The 15,563-nt window shown below is 38.5% G+C and overlaps 1 long non-coding RNA gene across 1 annotated transcript; it reads left to right on the top strand.

Moving 5' to 3' along the window:
• Nucleotides 1-12,989: 12,989 nt before the first annotated feature.
• On the top strand, nt 12,990-15,303 carry LOC139607273 (uncharacterized). Its single transcript, XR_011684825.1, has 5 exons — nt 12,990-13,160; nt 14,011-14,061; nt 14,151-14,216; nt 14,421-14,483; nt 14,743-15,303. It is a non-coding gene; the product is annotated as an uncharacterized lncRNA (long non-coding RNA).
• The last annotated feature ends 260 nt before the right edge of the window (nt 15,304-15,563 follow it).

Raw genomic sequence — 15,563 nt, 5'->3', positions numbered from 1 at the left:
ACAGGTGTTCATGTTGTGGCTGATGGGTGAATATTATCTCTGCAGCTGTTATTGCTGCACAGTTGTAATTCAAGGCTTCATCATAAAATGAGCAGGTAGATCACACAGTTCCAGCAAATAAGAAACGTTTTGACCACGTTTTATATCAGTTACACTGTGGAGAGTATGAAGCACACACATACAGGACGTACTGCACATCCCTACACACTACAGTCACACATACAGGCTAAACTCAGGGGGAGGGGCTGAGAAAATTTCTCATCTCATATTTGTATGAAATGTAACTTCTTCTTTTTCTTCTGTAGAGAGAGAAACAGCAGCACTGTAGGAGAATAAGATGTAAGGAAACACAATACACTAACTAACAATCTTCTCTCTTTGTGTTTGTGCTGTTGTTATTAATACAAAGTGGAATCATTTCCCAGCAGCAGAGCGACAGGGTCAGAGCTGGATGTGAAGATGGGGAACACTTTGCTCTGTGTACTGTCATTATTCTGTGAGTACATCAGTCATTTTCCAATTCTGTGACTTTCAGACGCAGAATCATGATTTTATCATCATGGTAGTTTTGGAGGCAGATCTTGGATCAGAGTGGTGGACTAAATACACAAATAAACCAGTTATATATCATTTTATATATTTGAGTTGAAAGAGTTTTGTGTGTTTCCTGCCTCATTAGCAATTTACAGAATATCATGTCAGAAATGTGTTGATAATCAGGAGCTGCCTCTGTTGAAACTCCAGCTGGTTGTTAAATGTTGATCATGATTTTGACTGTTTGTCAGATGGATCATGTCTGATGAGGTTTCAATCTTTATTTTAGTGCTGAACACACTCTTCTATGGAAAGACTGAAGGTAACCAGTTGTTTTTCTTTCCTGTTGTTTCTCACTTATAAAATATTGTCTTTAATATTTGTCTTCTACTTATTATTGACTATATCATGTTTAATCACATCCTCTTAGTGCTGATGTAACATTTTATTTTATATATCAATGGAAAATATTTAATGACTAGATCAGTGTCTAACAGTGTGAAATTGCATATATTTCCGAGCAGTTGATGTTGGTGTTTATGTTTTCTGTGTAGTGCTGTATGCATGTTGTGGTGTTGATGTATGGAGACCAAATGTTGTGCTGACCCTCAGGCCAGAGTCTGTTCCCTTCATACAGCTGGGTTTAGTTTTCATGCGTTCATCTGGTGATTTTAATGGGGCAGGGCAGTGAGCCACCAGAGGGCACTGATGAGTCTCCACCACAGGTACAGTCAGTCCCAACAGTCCTGTGAGCAGCACAGATCATCTCACTGAACTTAGGTTATTAGCACATGTGCTGACTGCCACAGTGTCTTCTTGGCATCACCAGCAGGAGTGAGTCAAAGTCAGATATGATCAGGTGTTGCACATATACTGTGGCTGGATGACAAATCAAAGGCAAAACCAACATGAAATTAAATATCTCATTAAGATGTTGGGACTGATCACTGCCAGTGACCAGACCAGTAATGAAGTCCTCATTCTGAAAACTGGTGAGTTTAGTCATTTCATATTCATTGTTGTGTTCAAATTCGTTGTCAGTAGTTTAAAAAAAGAGTCATTTGGTGTCAAGAGGGAAACAGGAGAATTTTAATGGGAACACAACATGTTAGTCTCTCTACAGGTTGTACATGAAATTGTCTTGGTTCTTGAACACAACACAGCCCCATGATTGAGCTGAGTTTCCTCCAGCTGGTGTGAGTGTGTGTGTGTTTGATTTGTATAATGATTATAAAATGTTTTCAGTTTCTCTTTCATGAATCCATTTTCATAAACTTGATAAAGTTTTGTTGTTTGTTGTTTTCTGATCTGATGCTTTTGTTGGTTTGAATGTTTTTCAGAAACACTTTGCTTGATGTGTTTTCATGTTTTAGTTTTTCACATGTTTGTGTTGTAGTTGTTTGTGTTTTTATCAGTAGAAATCTTACTACAAACCTCTGTGTTTGATTTTATCTGTTACGTTTTACAATTTTTAAAATCTGTTCCATCTAAATACAACAACAAAAACACCTCTGACATTATTGTAGCTCTCTCCAGCTACTCAGTAGAGAACTGATAGTTTTTTAGTGTGGTAACAAAAGACCTGGAAAAGAGCTTTTTCTGTAACATCAGAGTAACTTCTTATGTACTATACAGTTCCAACACATGAAAAATAAAATGCAGTGAAATTGCTGAATCTCAGCTTCTTCTGGGTCCTTTTAATGTTGGGTAAATTTTTTTGAATCTTCATCTGAACAACTGTTTCCTATGTGAACCAGAAAAAATACACACCACCATTTAAACCAATGTGTCACAGGCTCATTTTGTCATTTGTTCTGATTGCAGCTGCAAAATAATGTTAAAACACTTTAGTGTGGACAAAGGGCTGGATGTGAGTTGACTGAAATCAGTTTCTCAGAAAACAGCTGTAATAACTTTCAGTGAGAAAGTCTGATCAGAGTTTATGAAACAAGGTAATGAAGTGAAAATATTTTTCTAGAACAAATCCTATTTAACCATTGACTGGTTTTGTTTTTCACTGTAAACTGAACAGCAGATAAATCCCGGGCCTCACTGACAGCAGACACCACAGTCATACCAGCAGGGGGCAGAGTGACACTGACCTGCTCTGTGGACCCATCATCTGGTTGGAAATACGACTGGTACAGAGACAATAAACTCTCTGAACCTCTGAACACACATGATGCTGATTTCCACACAACTGGACAAATCAGTGTCTCACAGGGAGGAGTCTACAGCTGCAGAGGAGGAAGAGGAGACCCAGTTTACTACACAGAGAAGAGTCAGGAAGTGAGGATTGATGCCATTGGTGAGTTTGGAAATAAACACACAATGTGGAATACATCTGTTGTATATTCATGATGCATCATTAAGATGGATGGAAAAACAGTAAATCTGATGCTAATTGAACCTTTTGGTGTTTTCATGTTCTTATTATAAATTCTTGACCATGAACAGGCCCAAACAGGGCTGTTGTGACTCTGCAGCCCGACTGGACTGAGATCTACAGAGGAGAGAGGATCAGTGTCAGCTGTGAGATCCAGGGAGGAGACACTGAGTGGACGTATGAATGGGAAACTACCAGCTCACTGAAAGCTTCAAATCAACATGAATACAGGATTAGTTCTGCTTCATCGTCCCACAGTGGAGAGTACAGGTGTAGGGGCAGGATGAAAAGTGCTCAACGTAATACAACAGAGTGGAGTGCTGCAGTCAAGCTGAGAGTGTATGACAGTAAGTCAGATCATTATCATTTAAACTGAAAATATAACCAAGTTCAAATGTTTTTGTTAGTTTATAATCAGATTGTATCTTAATGTTTGTTCATATTATGTATTTGTTGATAATGTTCTGAGAGAAAAATGATTCCATGTCCAGAGACCAGACGTCATCACATGTTTTGATCCTGAGAAAATGACTTTCCAACAGATAAACCCCGGCCTGTCCTCACTGTGTCTCCATCATGGCTGAGTCCTGGAGCCTCAGTGACTCTGAAGTGTGAGGTTGAACATCCATCTGCAGGATGGAGGTTCTCCTGGTATAAGGCTGTTCCTGATGTATCACACACCTCCTACAGCTATGAGCTGCTCCCTGGTAGCAGCAGTGGGACTGAACAGGATTCCTACATCGTCCATGGTCAGACACACACAGCAGGATATGTGTGTGAGGCTGGAAGAGGAGACCCAGTGTTTTACACTGAGATCAGTGAACCAAAGTTTGTCTGGTCTGGAGGTGAGTTTGTTGAAACTATCTTCACAGTTTCACCAAAACGCTGCATCTTGTTCCAGTGTTGGTGCTACTGATGTTTTTAATCCTCAACAAACCAAAGATCAACACAGGAACATTTACACTGAGATCTCTTTCATTTTAATATGATGTTTTCCAGATGTTCATTCATCAGCGTCTCTCACAGTGAGTCCTGACAGAGTGCAGCACTTCATCTATGAGGATATCTCACTGAGCTGTGAGGGAAACTCTACTGAGTGGAGAGTGAGGAGGTTTCCTGAGGGCGGCTCCCTGTACTGTTCTGAACGGAGGAGAATGACTGGATCCAGATGTGACATGTTCTCATCACAGCGTAGTGATGCAGTGTACTGGTGTGAGTCTGGATCAGGAGAGTTCAGCAACACAGTCAACATCACTCTACATGGTACGTTTTACTACATTTTCTTTGTGTTTCATTTTTTCTGGTATTTGAAGTATTTTCTACACCTCATGTGATTTAATTCATCATATCTTAGAACTGAGTTGTTGACATATACAGAGACTTTCTGAGAGTTTGATCCATGACTCTGCTACATGGTCTGTTCAGTAACTGTCTGTGACAAAACAGAGAAAATAACTTCCTCTGTGTTCTGTAGATTTCATGTAAATAGGTTCGTATCTAATGAAAATCAAATGTTCAAACTGTTGTTGTATTTTTATGAACAAAGCAAATACTTACAATATACAATGTAGTTAATTTGGCAACAGTGATCTGTGAGACACATCCAGCAGGTTGTAAGAGAACGAGATCAAATGTCAGGTCTTATGATGATCCTGTAAAATAAATCAGAACTGCATCAGAATAAAAACAGATGTGTAATCTATTCTCATCATTACATGTCAGCTGGTTGTAAAGGTCTGCAGCAGCTGATCTCTGACTGAAGCTTCACATTCTGACTGTTTTACAGATGATTATCATGATGGTGTTATCCTGGTGAGCCCCGTCCGTCCTGTGACTGAGGGAGAGTCTGTTACTCTTGGCTGCAGATTCAGGACAGAAAAAAATCTTTCCAGTGTGTTTTTCTACCATAATGACAAACTGATCCAAAGTGATACCAGGACGGAGCTGAATATCTCTGCAGTGTCAAAGTCAGATGAAGGTTTCTACAAGTGTCAGTCCTCAGGAAAAGTGTCTCCACAGAGTTGGATGTCAGTTAAAGGTGAGTGGGATTCAAATATTTTATGCTTTTTTGCTTTTGTGAACTGTGTTGACAGTGTATATTTATGTGTATGTTCTGTATATGTTGGATGTTTTTGTATTTTTTCAAGTTTCTGAATAGTTTAACTAACATTTAAATAATGTTACAATAGCTGTGCCGAGACCTGGAAGCTCTTCATTTCCTGTGTGGCCGATCGTTGGGCTGGTTTGTGGAATCGTACTCATTGTTCTCCTGCTCCTGTTGTATCGCTGCAGACAGTCCAAGGGTGAGGCACGTTTCCTCTGATATTAAACACTTTACTTACTCTTTAATGATTCACATACACAGATGCTACAAAATCATCTAAAATGAAATGTGTTTTGATCACATGCACGAAAGTTCAGAGTATTTTACACTGATTCTACCTGAACTGAAGCTAAACTACGAGACAGACAGAATCCACAAATATCATTGTTCTTCTGTTCTATTGTAATAATACAAACGTGATGACACCATGATGTTGTGACTTATCCACACATCCAAAAAAAAAAATTAACAAATGAAAATACCAACTGTGGATTTTTGTTAAAATTTTCATATTCATTTAGTATAATGGAAGTAAAATGTTTAATCTGACCTTTGCTTGCTTTGTTGCTGTAGGTGATACTTGTATCTATGATACAATCAAAGACCCTGAAGATGCTGAAAACGGTACAGTTTGCACCTTTTGATTAACATGGAGCACTTACAAATGCAACAGCAGGATGATTTCAGGGACTGGTTACAAGTGTTTGATATGAAACCCTGTAACTCAAAAATATGTTTATTTCACCTGCAGGTGAACCTCAGGATGTGACATATTCTTCTATTGAACTGAAAAACATTGGAAAGAAGCGTTAGTACTCCAAATGTTTGTCATGTAAAAGATAAAAAAGTTTTTGACCTGCAGTGCCTAGAAATTTTATTTTTCCTCTTTTATAAATTCATCTTCACAGACAAATATCGTGAACCAGCGGAGACCTCTGTTTACTCTGATATAAAGACAAGACCTGCAGGTACAGTCATGCTCATAGTTTGTATTGTTTCATATACAGTAGGTGATTGTTGTTGTATGTCATTAGTTTCCAGTATCTTTCCATCTCACAGATATGACATAAAACTGATAAGATTTTCTATTTTATTTTTACTCTCTGGTCATGGTGCTGCAGATTATGAAATACTGTAGCTTGTTTGTGGAAATTCCTCCTCCACCTTCTCCTTTTTGTCTTCCAAACATGAGGTGGTGCAATCAGAGATAATTAAAATGTATCTTTCACAATCTTTTCCCAAACAATCCATCCATTCATCCATCAGCTGTGTATTATAGAGATGTGGCTTCTGTTTCAGACAATAGTCCCTTGTATGCCCAGGTGAACATCAATACCAAAGAAAAAGCCAAGAAGAAGAAAGGTTAGTTAAGTGCAGTTTTGTCTTGGACACAGTGAAATGCTATTTGTTCAGTATTTGTAAAGTAGGTGCTGTTTGTAATTACTGTATTTTTTAGTCATGTAAGTTTATTTGACATCTTGTATGTATGCTGAACAGCAGTTTACTTACATTTACATTATATCAGTAAAGTCTGTAAAAGCTTTAATACTCTGTAATGTAGCTAGTTTGAGCACTAGGGGCAGAATACTGTCATTTTACTCAGTGGACACATTAACCCTGACAATCCACCTCAGTTCAGTGCCTGTATCTTTGGCAACTGTCTTGATTTAATCATCTCTCCATTTATAGGAAAATCAGCTCCTGCAGCAACTGATGACTCAGTTTATTCTGAAGTGAAAAACCCAGGAACAGCTTTTGGTAAAAATGCTGCCAAGTCATTTGAATATTGTGTTGATTGATAAGTTATAACTCAGCTTTACATCTTGTCTTTTTTTTTTCTTGCTGTTTTCTTCCAGGTCTGTGAAGAGAGCTGTATCAACAAAACTGATTCATGGTTGACAGCATTTTCTGAAACCATTGTGGGCACCTCTGCTTTCCAAAGATCAGACATGCTCTCGATTTTGTACCGTTACTTTTGTATCGATGATGTAAAAGAATGGATTCAATATTCGGTTTTAGCCCAAAGCACAAGACTACTGAGGTGTAGTCACATTTCACATTTATGCATGATGTTATTTTACAGTTATTTTGTCATTTATTTGTAATATTTTGGTAGGATACTTTGAATACAGGCTGTTACAAAGAGAGCAACAATTAACAGTTTGATGCATTATGTTCCAGCTCCAGTACCCAGGTTATTGTGCAGCTTTACAGTTATTTTTATGGTGCTAGATGGTAGATGTTAGATTTAAACAGCAAACAGAAGTAGATTAAATCTTTGGCTTGTGTTGTCATTAATGTAGTTGCCAAATGATCTTGATAAAACAACAGGAAAACAATATGAGATGGTTTCTTTTAGAGTTTTCCCCCATTTGTTGTACCACCATGAAGCAAAAACAAAGGAATCTCAAATTTCATATGATGGTGCCCTGCTTGTAAAATGTAGCTGTGAAAACAGTCAAGATGTATTTTGATCTTTTATCTAAAGGATATGATGCTTTATCGCTCATTTATATCTGGGTTTTTTAGCTTTTTTTCAGACCAATAAAGACACGGACACATCTTGCTGCCAAAGAAGAAGCATTGACAACGTTTTAAACAACAACACATTCACGTGTACTCAGTTTTTGCAGTATTTAAGCAGCTGCTGTGTGTATCATTGCTGTCCAGACATCACAGATGCAGTGTTCTGTATGTTTGACATCATCTGAGTGTGATCCAGCTGTTGTCAATAAAATAACACCAAGATGACTGAATAGTTTTCTCAGTATTTTTTCAGAAATGTTGTTACAATTTGCAATATGTGACATGAAATGAAGAAAGGAAAAGCAGCAAGGTGCTCCCACCCTCTTTCAGTATCAAGTAATAATACATTTTACTTCTCCTGCGGGGTTTATTTCATCAGTCTTTCTGAAAAGCTAAAACAGGTTCCTGTGGTGGTTTTTAGGTGTATTTCAAATGAAATATATATCGACCACAGCACTGGACAGTGCAGTTTGAACACATCATCTGGACAGTTCATGAACAATTCTTATTATGTTATTTAACTTCAGCTCTTCTCACACTCGCTGCTGTGCATGAGACTAGTTCTGTTTCTCACATTCACTTCCTGAAGGTGAAGTTGTGACCACAGTTTGTGCTCTCAGTTTGACAATATCTGACAGTAAGTCGCATCATATTTCATCAGTCACAGTTGATTTCTGCTGAAATTATAAAATCATTTATATTCAATTGTATACAGTTGTATTCTGTTATAATTTAGACTTAAACAGACAGATAATGCCAACTATGCAGGATACACACATAATGTTTGTCATACACCAACAAAACACACAAACATGTTTTCAATCTGGGAAAATCAACAGAACCCCGGCCTGTCCTCACTGTGTCTCCATCATGGCTGAGTCCTGGAGCCTCAGTGACTCTGAAGTGTGAGGTTGAACATCCATCTGCAGGATGGAGGTTCTCCTGGTATAAGGCTGTTCCTGATGTATCACACACCTCCTACAGCTATGAGCTGCTCCCTGGTAGCAGCAGTGGGACTGAACAGGATTCCTACATCGTCCATGGTCAGACACACACAGCAGGATATGTGTGTGAGGCTGGAAGAGGAGACCCAGTGTTTTACACTGAGATCAGTGAACCAAAGTTTGTCTGGTCTGGAGGTGAGTTTGTTGTTTGTCTTTTCATTTCATTCTTTAAAGAAGCAGATGTCATCAGCCCCAACATTTAGCTTCCCAACCCACTCAGTGATTCAGCTGACAGCTGTGTGTGTGTATGAGATGTATGAATGTGTGTGTGAATGGGTGACTGTGGCATGTACTGTGAAGTGTATTGAGTATCAATCAAGTATTGGTTAAATCTGGTAATTGCAACTTTCAACAGTAACTTATTTAAAACAAAAGTCAACAAAAGTATGAAAAACACCAAACACACGCAGCTTTGTTTCCATCCCACAATTTCTAAACCTGCGTCTTTTGCTCCAGGTCGTCTTTCTGTCTTGTTTTGTTGGGGCAGCTTCTCAGGGTGCACTACTGCCCCCTACAGTTGGCAGAAATGTATAGTATATCAACCCTGTGCTAATATTATGCACCACATCACGTGAACACTTATTTTCATTGTGTTTTTTGAGCCTTCATCGTGTGTTGATTTCCAGACGTTCATCCATCAGCGTCTCTCACAGCGAGTCCTGACAGAGTGCAGCACTTCGTCTTTGATGACGCTGTCTCACTGAGCTGTGAGGGAAACTCTACTGAGTGGAGAGTGAGGAGTTCTGCTGAACCGGGCCTCCTGTCACAATGTTCTGTCTGGAGGACAATGACTGGATCAGTGTGCAAAATCTCTGCTTCACGGTACAGTGATGCAGTGTACTGGTGTGAGTCTGGATCAGGAGAGTTCAGCAATGCAGTCAACATCACTGTACATGGTGGGTTTTCATCTTTTCTTTCTTGCTTCTTTTGATATGTTCTGTGTCCTGTAGATTCAGTCTCAGTAGCCTTTAGTTTCTAACCTATAAATAAAGTTTTTTGACTGTTACACAGATGATATGATCCTGATGAGTCCTGTCCATCCTGTGGCTGAGGGAGCATCCGTTACTCTTGGCTGCAAGTCGAGAGCAAAAAATGTTCTTTCTAATGTCTTTTTCTATAAAAATGACAAACTCGTCCAAAATGGCACCAGCACAGAGCTGACCATCCCCACAGTGTCAAAGTCACATGAAGGCTTTTATAAATGTGAAGGAAAAGATTCAGTGCGGGCTTCGACCTGGGCATCACGAGAGAGTTGGATGTCAGTGAAATGTGAGTGTTGAAATAAATCAGTGTGGAAAACCTACCTGAGAGGAGTGTCACAGAAATAATACAGATTGTTCATTCTAGCAGTGTCCAGGACTGAAAACGCTTTGTTTCCTGTGGTGCTGATTGTTGGGTTGGTTTGTGGAATTTTACTGATTATCCTCCTGCTGCTGCTGTTTCGCTGCAGAAAGTCAAAAGGTGAGCTGATAACTGATTACACTCTGATTAGTCAACAGACAGATTTATTCTGATGTAATTACATGTTCTGCAGCGACAATTGAACAATTTGCAATACAAAACCATCTAACAGGTGATGCTTGTCACTTTTAATCTATCAAAGACCCTGAGGACACTGGAAATGATACAGTATATACCCTTTGTTAAACATGGGCCAGTTAGAAATACTGGAATAAGATGACCTCGGGGGATTGTAAATGATGGATTGACAATGTCTCAAGTTTAAAAAAAATCTACATTTCAGATGAATGCAGGGATGTGGCATGCTCTTCAATTGAGCTTAAAAATGTCGGTGAGTGAGAAACACTCGCAGTAAACGGAAAATAACAGAAATGTTTTGAAGATGTTATGTTGCATAATGTGACAACAAGTAAATTATATTATTATCATATATTTAATTTCTTTTAATTTTCTTTTCTGCATCCATCCATCCATCCATCCATCCATCCATCCACCTGTTGTTTCTGTTTTAGATGACGGTCTGATGTATGCCCAGTTACTCTTCAACAATAAAGGTAAAGTGACTTCTGTGTCCATCCAAGGCAGTTATGATGTTTCAGTATTCGTGATATGGTAGCATTTAGTTGATATACTTTTATTTGCTTTTTTTTCACATGTTCATATGATTTGCAGTTCCTACTACCATTTCAACGCACCACAACTAATATTGTAGCCTCCAATATATTTTATACAAAGTTTAATTTGTTTCATGCTACTTTTGCATAGCTGAAGAAAACATTACAAACCAGTGCATCAGCAGTGTAAATTAAGACATTTCAATCTAATCATTTCTCTCGTAGGAAAACCAGCTCCTGCACCAGCTGATAAAACTATTTATTCTGAAGTCAGACTTGGAACAGCTCATGGTAATAATGCAGCAGTAACATAACATGCATATGGGTTTAACATGGGAGTGAAATGACAGAGAGCACCCTTGACTTTTTTGTGGTCTTACATCTCTTTTGGTTTTCTTCCAGCTCAGTAAGAAGGTCGACGAAACCAGCGGAATGCATGACAACATGAAAACTACTTCCTTATTGAGGCAATATTTACAGCTTTTATACGCTTTGACCATTTTGTGTACCTCTGCTATCCAAATATAAGACTATATTTGTACAGTTATAATGTTGCCATTGACACTGTATTTTGTCACTTTAGGTTTTAAAGCTGTAAGCAGCAGCAGCAGTAAAAAGTAACATGAAATATTTGAGCTCCAGGACTTTTTTTTTTTTTTCTGCAGAACTGCCACCAGAGGTAGTTGTCAAAGCTTCTGCTCTGACATGAATGATATATTTTTGAAAGGCTATATTTATTTGTCTTCATGGATTCCTTCCACTCTAGTGAATTTTAATCTGACAGATATCCTGACAGCTGACTGTGTGTGAGCACATTAGCTGATGATGCCACTGTCTAAATTCATGCTGCTGCAGCAACGCACCTCTAGTGTGAGTCTGGGTCAGGAGAGTTCAGCAGTGCAGTCAACATCACATTTCCTCAATGTAAATTACTTTTAACAACCAATGATTGATGATCATCTTGTTGAGGTTAATTTAATCTCAGTCTTTGGCTCCTTCAGCAGCCGAACACACTCGTGTTCTTCTTTCTACAATGGAATCAAAATGTTGTTTAGAAAGTTTGCCCCAACGCTGTTGCAGAAGTTCCCACAAATGTGTTGCACTTGCAGGTTGCTTCACCTTCTGTCCAGTTCATCCCAAACCAGCTCCATGGGGTTGAAGTCTGTGACTGGTCTTCCATCATTTGCAGCCCCCATCTGACTCTCTTCTTGTTTTGGGTCATTATCTTGTTGTATGAACCCCTGAACAATCTGTCTGTCTTCTTTTATCTCAAGAGCAGCTACAGGTACAGTCAGTTTTACTGGAAAGAATCCTAACCCTCCATCCAGCTACCGGCTCATTTATATCTTTACTGAAGTACTTTACTTACTGTGCTAAAACCAATGAGATATGTTCAGCTTGAAAAGCAGTAAAGTGTAAGGTATTTGAATAAAATTATCTGTGCACATAGGCTGTCACATACATGGCTGAAGCTGAATTCTGTAACTGCAGACATAAAAATAAAACCGGCTCCTCACAAGGTCTGATAGTGTGAAACACATTTCAGTGACTCTCTTCCTCATTTTTTTCTCTTTTTATGAAACGGACACCACCAGAGGAGGTTTTCAAAACCACAGGAATCACAGCTGCTTTCATGACTATATCATTACAGATGTGCATTTTAACTTATAAGAAGATCATATTTTAATTGCACAGCTCTCCTGGTCACATTATTTCCAAAGTAGTTTGTTGCCGTGTGTTAGAAAGACAAGATCTGGAGTCAGTGTGATGATGACGCTCTATAAACAATTATCCAGCAGCGCATTTTCTAGGTGTGAAGAGGAAGTAAAGCTGAGTTTAGTCTCGGCTTGATTCTCCTCAGAACACTGTTGCTGCAAGAAGTAATGTTTTTAAAATGTCACATTTTGGTACCTAGATTTCTGCATGTTTGACCATGTTTATGCCACAGTTACAAGAGAGAAAATATCTCACGTTGACTGGACAGAGTGCTTACTTAACTTATTTAAACTGTCAGTTTATATGTAGAAATGCAGAAATCTGAATTTCACCTTAATATGGGAACGTCAATAATGCAGTTTTTTGTCTCTGGGTAAAAATATGCATTTAGAATTACAACTACTGTAGCACAGAAATTACTAATTAGCATTTTATCTAATTTTATCTTTATCATCGTTGCTGTCTTACGATACATATCATATAATGTAAAATGTTAATAATTATTTGCAAAACTGGGAAGTGAAATCCTAGGTGTGTCTAAGATGCAGGGGCCGTGCGGTGCCTGCTCTCCGTGGTCAACAGGAAGCATGAAGGGGTTAAAACCCAGCGTGGTGGTGTGAGTGCCATGTGAAAAGGAAGGAACCTGAGATGGACTAAACCTCTTCTCTCATATAGACCTGAATCTTCAAATCTTTTTTCCCCCACAGGTCTCTGTTTCTCTTCCTGCTGCAGTTTTAGTCCTTTTCAGAGATGCAGAGTGTCAGTGCTGGAACTGAGAATGGGGATCACTGTGATCTGTGCGCTCTCGTTATCCTGTGAGTACATCAGTTACTTTCATTGTTTAATGGAAAATGTAGCAAGAACTACTAGTATCAGATCTTTTTCAAACTACAACTGTTCGAATGGTTACTGGTTATTATATTATAAGGTTATTATCAGATGCAGAGCTGGGTAGTAACAAAATGCGTTTACTTTGATAGATGTAGTTAAGTAACTTTTAGTTTAGAGTGAAATGTGCTTGTTGTAGTTATGTGTAGCATGTTTTTTACTCTTAGTTGAGTTTTATAGAAAAATAATTTTGTGTTCATTGCACTATACTTGTTTATTTATAATTTATAATTTTTGCCTGAAATATGCACAAAAAAATACAAATTTTATTTTATATGGACATGACTGATATAATGCATCAACCACCGATCATCCTGTTATTGTTCTTATTTGAATCCTTCTTGTAACAGTGCACCGCCTAAATGTTCCTTTTCACCGCTCTGCTTCTGCTCTGTGCTGTGTATACTGGTGGGGAAGGTACGAAGACAGCTTGCCCCAGAGTGCCCCAAGAGAGCAATGCTAGCTGTACTCCGAGCTTTAGCACAGGGCTCTCCCCTATCTTGTGCAAAAGTAGTATCATTACACACACTAATATATCAAAGTTTTATTATATAAGTAGTACAGTTGAAAGATAAGACCATTGTTCTCACCTCAGATTACAGTGATGTATGCCATGTGCTGAGCAGAATGACTCCAGAACACTCAGTGGCACGTGCAACAGGTTTTTTAGATACGATCACTGTGTCAATTTGCCCGTGTGAAAGATGCCCCAGTCTCTCTTATTTTAAAACAGTGCCTGAGGTTAAAGATCAATATTTGATTTTTATTGACTTGTAGGTGACGTTTCTGTCTATGAATCATTCAGAGGCCCTGAAAACACCGGGAATGGTACAGTATAAACTTTGATTCAAGTTCAGAATGATGTGATTTGAACTGAGTGAGTAAAATCCAAGCCAGTAAAAACGTCTTAATTCCAGGTGCGTGGACGGAAGAGTACAGAAATGCCCTGTCCCAGATTCAGCTCAAAGCTGTCGGGAAGACGAGTGAGTACACAAAACCTTTACTTTATGCATTGTCATGGTGAAACAGAAAAGGGCTGACACAAATTGTAAAGGAGGATGCTGTAGTGGTAAGGTTTCCATTTATGACAGCTGAGAGGCAGAGCCTGAACATGTAATCACACACTGGTTTCCACATATTTTGCATGAAGCGTAAAAGAGCTTGAACTTTCTGTATGATCTTTACAGGAAACCAGGAAGCTCCTGGGGACGTGTCTGACTACTGTAATGTGAATCCCCTTTGAGCTACAGGTACAAATATTAGCTATTGGCTACTTAGTCATTTTCATTTGAAATAAACTTTTACTAACATGTATCATATCCTCATTATTAAATACAAGAGAATTAAAGGTCAGTTTACAGTTTAAATTGCAGTCAGTGTGGGTGTCTCAAATTCTCAAACCTCAAATGCATTCAATAAAACTGTATTAACATTACGTTACATGATACATGGTCCATGAATGTATCATGTTCATATTTCTCATTTGTGGTTATTGTCATTTTGGTCTAGGTCCATAAAGAGAGGTGCATTGAGGAAAACAAGAGAAGAATGGACAACAACGTGAAAAACAATTGTGTTTAAAGACGCATTTGACAGCATTTATACAACTGCTGCCATCCATGTATTAGATACAGTGTTTTGTGGAGTTTTGTAGGAAATCATATGAAAGAATAACAAAGTCAGCATAAATAATATCATCGCAGCACTTTATGCTGAGATGATTTGCTGTTGTATTTATACACAGGTATATTCTTGTTGTATTATGACATAAAGAGAGACTTCACATACATATGGACATCAATTTTGAAGTAAGAAAAGCAACATCACTGTCAAAAACAATAATAATGCATGTGCCTGTTGACAGGCTGACGCACTCTCCTGTGTCAGCAGCCCATGAAACATGACATTAAAACAAAATCATTCTAGAGTCACCCAGACTGCTCATTCAGCTACAGGCTCATCTGTACCATTTCTTCACAGGAAACAATGACCAACAGTTTTATTCGGAACTGCAGCACTGAAAATGAGGAAATAGTCTTTAGTTTAATGTGCTGTCAGCCAGATGACGTGTTTCACACGTCATGCGTTATGCATATACCACACAGAGGCAAGAGGGAGTGTTCAAGGTGAAGAACAGTGTGGGAACTTCATGTCAAATTTCCACAAACTCAACTTTCTGGCTCTAACTGAACCTGTTGTCTTCTGATGATGTTTCAGACTGAGAGATAAATACTGAACGTGCACATCTTAACCTCACCACCAGTCACTGTATTAAAGAAACTGCTGTTATCTGTTGATGTGCATTACACTTGACTTAATTACTACCACTG

Source organism: Trachinotus anak, unplaced genomic scaffold, assembly GCF_046630095.1.
Source record: "Trachinotus anak isolate AG129_WGS33_773 ecotype Australia unplaced genomic scaffold, CSIRO_AGI_Tana_v1 ptg000023l, whole genome shotgun sequence".
NCBI classification, from domain to species: Eukaryota; Metazoa; Chordata; class Actinopteri; order Carangiformes; family Carangidae; genus Trachinotus; species Trachinotus anak.
This window is presented reverse-complemented; position numbering and strand designations above follow the sequence as displayed.